Genomic DNA, 6,110 nt, shown 5'->3' on the forward strand with positions numbered 1-6,110 from the left:
GCTGTTCTCAAACTCCTGACCTGTGATCCGGCCACCTTGGCCTCCCAAAGTGCTGGGATTAGAGGCATGACCTTAAAATATATATTTTTTAAAGTTTTAAGATTCATTGGAACTAGATGGTAAATGGTGATTACTATTTTTCCTGGCATGAGAGTTAAGATATATTTTTTAAATCTGAAGATCTTGGTAAAGTCCAAATGCCTAACATTAAATTTTTTAAATAGTATCAAATTTTTTTAAAAAATCTATATTTAGGCAACATAAAATCACTTTCAAAGGATTATTTTTTTAAAGTGGCTCCAGAAAATTTGAATACATGTGAGATTGCTTTTCCCCCTCCCCGTGACACTTCCTCCAGGAAACCTTAGCCACAAAGAATGTATAAAAGTGTTAGAAAATGTGAGGATTGTGAAATGTTCACATGCCTCTGCTTTTTAAAAAAGTCAACATGCAAGGCTGGCAAACTGCTTTCCCTGTGTAAAAAGTAGGGACAGTGATTCAGTGCTCAGAAGAAATGAGCAAACAGGCTGGGTGCAATGGTTCATGCCTGTAACCCAAGCAGTTTGGGAGGCCGAGGCTGGTGGATCACCTGAGGTTGGAAGTTCGAGACCAGCCTGGCTAACATGGTGAAACCTCGTCTCTACTAAAAATGCAAAAATTAGCTTGGATGACAGAGTGAGACCCCATCTCTTAAAAAAAAAAAAAAAAAAAAAAAAAAAAAAAAAAAAAAAAAAAAAATTTAAAATAAAGTCTAAAGCTTTAATGACATAATTTTATTGAATGATGGCGATTATTGTAAAGCATTTTCATTTGTAGATTTATAAGCACCAATTAGAATGATTTTTTTTCATTTCTAAATCTTTTGATTTTTTAAATCACCTTTGTGCACATAGCTATCTTTAGCATTTTTCAACTTAGGAACTATGTCAAGTAAACTTTGGTGGATAAACATCATAAAAGATCAAATACTGTTACAGCATTTAGCAAAATCAAATGGTCCAGGTTCTTGTCACAAAATATTGCATGATTAAGCTCTTCTCATTGAGTACCTGGCTGGAAATACTATTTCCTTGTTGTCCTTGGAAATATATGGTTCACTCCCTCATCCTTGAGTATGAGAAAACTCACCTAGAACGTGCATCTTTAGACTCATGGTCTGAGATTTTGCTTACATGATCAATTTCACCAACGTCATCTAGGGTCTAGAGTACTGCCTGCCCTCTGTCTCTCTGTGTTCACCTGCTGCTTTAATGATGGTGGAAATTCTTCTGTTTTCTTCTACTTGCTATTATGGGCAAAACATGAAAAATTCTGAACTCTTAACTGTATTCACTAAAAATTAAACAAAAAGGACTCTAAAGATGGTGTTTCTCCAGACTTTCATACCTTTTTGAAAGATGATGTAATACTTTGGCAATGCTATATTAAAACTGAAGGATGTTATAATAATGATCATTTATTTTCCTATCACTGTATCTTTTTAGGTAATTCCATCAATGTTCCATTTCCTTTTTATTTTAGTCTTTATTTTTATAGCATAGTTTGGAATAATTGATTAGTAATGATTAAATAATTCCTAGGATAATGAGATAGTAAGTTTTGAAAGATACAGAAAAGATCTCATAATATGTCTTAGATTTATGAATCCAAAGAACCCATATGAGATTTACAAAATAGGTGCTTTATTCTATTTTTAAAAAGTAAATTTTCTCTTTGTCATTTGGAGGATAGCTAAGAAAGAGTAAAAGTCGTGAAATATTAATTCTTACAGTTAGAACTGCTCAAAAAAGAGGCCCCAAACTAAAATTTTTTACAATGAACCTGGATGCTATCTCTTGGATCAGAAAGTATTTCCAGTTAATATCACTGAAAAAACAGTATTTTTTTCAGGCCAGCTGCATTTTCATCAGTCTAGGTAACAGGGTCAGGGGTCTTAGCTCATGCTTTCTTTGTTGGAAGTGCCCTTCATTCCCCAAAGGTCTGGGCACATGAGGCTATTTTGTTCTTGGAGATTCTACCATTTGAGCCACAGGTCATTGTTCTGGGGTGGACAGTTGGCCCAGGTTGAGAATATCAACTCCTGTTTCAGATTTTGAATCATAAGGAACAAACAGGGTATACTGGAAGCAAAGAGCTAGGTCAGAAATAGCTCCACGGGGCCCAAAGCCCTGGGAAAGCCTAAATTGCAAGGAAGCAGAAAGGAGGAAATCTTCAGAGAAGCCAAGCTCCAAAGGGAAAGAAGCGGGTGTGCAGAATCCAGACAATGTGGCCCAGTGAGGGATAAAGGGTAACAAAATCTGCCTAAACTTCCTGCAGTTTGGATTCTTTACATTCTTTATACCACCACCCCTTTATTTTAGAATTGGGCTCCTGTTTCTTGAAAACAGCAAATCTCTAAAACAGAAACTAGTGCCAGGAATAGGATTGCTCAAGCAACAGATCCTCAGTGAAAATGCAAAACTAACCGTGGAGTTAAAGCCAAGAGGAGGGATAGGGGTTGGGGGTGGACAGAGAGGATACCCTGTTCTATGGAAAACTGGTGCTTTGAAGGTAAGCGATAACAAAAGAGCTGAGCAATGGCCTATTATCTCTTGGGACCCAAATCACATGTGCAGGTTGTCTGACTAAAAGCAGATAAGAGAAAGGCAGGGAAAATGACCTATTTCAAAAGGGAAATCTGCTGAGATTGCTGGAGACCAGGTCCAGATATTATTCATGAGTTTGAAAAAGCTCAAGGGGCCAGCAATTGAAAGGAGAATATCTAACAGTACCCAGACTAGTGTGGGAATCCTAAGCCTTTCCCACAGGATAAACATGTTGATGCCCAATCCCAACCCCACCAACCCCTTGTAAAACACCTTTATAGACTGGAATGTAACCTGTGGAAGGGAGAGATCTATAGAGCAGAGTAGGGAAGAGGCGCTTTCCAGTCCTTGCAAACAAGCCTCTTTCCAATCACTTGTGCTCCTTTATTCTCTCGAGGACAAGGCTGTTAGAAAGAAACAATGGGGACAGAAAGCTGAATAAGGAAAGTCCTGAAGGAAAAAACATCATCAGGCAGCCTTGTGATGAAGGGAGCAAATTTATCCCACAGAAATTCCTGGCATCACATTTCAGTCAAAGATGTACTCAGGACAATGATTAAGAGCCCACTAATGTTCTGGGGTAGTTATCACCAGAAGAACCTTAGTCTTGGACAAGTACCTATCCTAACTCCTATCAAGATGGTGTTGAATCTTGAGCCTCTTCTGCAGGCTCCAGACTCAAGTAGAAAAGGCTGCTGGCACCAGACAATAATTACTCAAATGGAGAGAAGACTCCTCTCTTAGGTCCCTAAGAAGGGTAGGCCTGAGGACAATGGAAAGAGGGAATCCTAGTGAGATCCTAGGACTCCCAAAGCATGACTTAGGAAGTTATTCTATTACCCAGGCAAGAAACAGACTCATGGCATTTATTGGTCTGGACTAGTGATCAGTGTATGATCCTGTTTTCTAAGTTCCTTCCCTACCACCAAGTCAACCTCCTTTTCTAACTGATAATTTTTAATTTTCATTTTCCCTACTGAATGGCTGGTGTGCTGATAGTAAAATGTGTCACTAAATGTGGAGGATGTCATTCTGACAGGATGATGATCACATGGACCAGATGCAGAGTGGGGAATAGGTATTTGTAGCTGTACTTATAATACGGGATCATGTTAGAAAAGAACATCTTGAGGGATAAGTTTGCTCTGTAGAAATGAAATACAGTGGTAAGTCACTGGTGGAATCCACCTAGCCCACATCTTCTTGGGAATGATTCCGAAGCCTACATTTTCTATGAGGTGACCACAATTTCAAGGCTGCCACAAATGGTTGTACAAGGTTGTATGTAAATTGCAAACTTCTACAAAGAGGTTCGGCCCCATCTGGCCACAGTTGACTGAGATGCCTGGTCACACTGACTCTGATTTAATCTCTGGAGAATATGAGCTAAGAAACACAAAACATGAGTTAAGCAGCAGTCACTGGAGTTGTGAAGTTCTAGAGCTGAGTTCAGAGTTTGCACCATAGCAGCTCAAACACATTAACAAGCCGAGGCTCTGAAGACAGGACTAACACGACACTCCATGTGGGGAAGCAGAGATAAAAAGGTCTTCGGAGAAACCAGTCCACAGAAAGATAATACAGTAGATATATAGACGATTATGTTTAAGATTAAAAAAACAAAGGCAGAGTGACAGAGACAAAGGCAGAGGGAGAGCAGAAACAAGGTGATTAGAGGACAGAGACAAACAGAGTAAGGGGCAGTCAGAGACACAGAGTTTAATTGCTGGTGACTTTCTAGATCCTACAATGTTTCACTGTACTTCCTGCAATGAAGTTCCAGATTTCTGCTCCTTTATAACAACTCCTCTTTTCCAAACTATTGGTAGGTTTCTGACTCTTGTAACCAAACCTTTTTTGTTTGTTTTTTAAGACAGGGTCTCACTCTGTCACCTAAGCTGGAATGCAGTGGGTCACTGCAGCCTCGACCTTCTGGGCTCGAGCAATCCTCCTACCTCAGCCTCCCAAAGTGCTGAGATTACAGGAATGAACCACCAAACAATTCTTGACCTCAACAACTGCTCCATGAAAGAATTTCCACATAACAGTAGCTGCATCTTTCAAATGTTTAATTTGTAACCGTGTAATGAGAGGTGACAATGTGCTAGCAGCCCTCACTCTCTGTGCCTCCTCGGCCTTGGCGTCCACTCTGGCAGCGCTTGAGGAGCCCTTAAGCACACCACGGCACTGTGGGAGCCCCTCTCTGGACTGGCTGAGGCTGGAGCCGCCTCCCTCACTTGCGGGGAGGTGTGGAGGGAGAGGCGCGGGCGGGAACCGGGGCTGCGTGGGCACTCGCAGGCCAGTGTGAGTTCCGGCAGGCGCAGGCAAGGGCTCGGGAGCCCCATAGGGACGCCGAGCGGCCGGCTGGCACTGCTGGCCCAGGGCAGTGAGGGGCTTAGCACTGGGGCCAGCAGCTGTGGAGGTTGCGCCTGGTCCCCCAGCAGTGCCAGCCTGCGGGGGCTGCACTCAAATTCTCACCGAGTTTAGCTGCCTCCCCGCCGGGTAGGGCTCTGGACCTGCAGCCCGCCATGTCTGAGCCCCCCAACTGCAGTGGGGTCCTGTGTGGCCTGAGCCTCCCCTATGGGCTCCGCCCCCTGCTCCGTGGTGCCCGGTCCCATCCACCGCCCAAGGGCTGAGGAGGGAGGTGCGGCTGGGGACTGGCGGGCAGCTCTGCCTGCAGCCCAAGTGCAGGATCCACTAGGTGAAGCCAGCTGGGCTCCTCAGCAGGGTGAGGACTTGGAGAACTTTTCTGTCTAGCACTCTGTGTCTAGCTCAAGGATTGTAAATGCACCAGTCGGCACTCTGTCTAGCTCAGGGTTTGTAAATACACCAGTCAGTACTCTGTGTCTAGCTCAAGGTTTGTAACTACACCAATTGGTACTCTGTTTATAGCTAACTCTGTATCTAGCTGAACCTAGTGGGGACTTGGAGAACTTTTCTGTCTAGCACTCTGTCTAGCCCAAGGATTGTAAATACACCAATCAGCTCTCTGTAAAGTGGACCAATCAGCAGGATGTGGGTGGGGTCAGATAAGGGAATAAAAGCAGCCTGCCCGAGCCAGCAGTGGCAACCCGCTCTGGTCCCCTTCCATACTGTGGAAGCTTTATTCTTTCACTCTGCAATAAATCTTGCTGCTGCTTTCTCTTTGGGTCCATGCTGCCTTTATGAACTGTAACACCACGAAGGTCTGCAGCTTCACTCCTGAAGCTGAGACCACGAACCCACTGGGAAGAATGAACAACTCCAGATGCGCTGCCTTTAAGAGCTGTAACACTCACCACGAAGGTCTGCAGCTTCACTCCTGACAGTGAGACCATGAGCCCACCAGAAGGAAGAAGCTCCAGACACAGCTGAACGTCTGAAGGAACAAACTCCGGACACACCATCTTTAAGAACTGTAACACTCACCACAAGGGTCTGCGGCTTCATTCTGGAAGTCAGTGAGACCAAGAACCCACCAATTCTGGACACAATAATGTATGTACTGCCTAATAACTGGGGTATTGTAAAGGTGAGGCTCTCAAA

Source organism: Macaca mulatta, chromosome 7, assembly GCF_049350105.2.
Source record: "Macaca mulatta isolate MMU2019108-1 chromosome 7, T2T-MMU8v2.0, whole genome shotgun sequence".
NCBI classification, from domain to species: Eukaryota; Metazoa; Chordata; class Mammalia; order Primates; family Cercopithecidae; genus Macaca; species Macaca mulatta.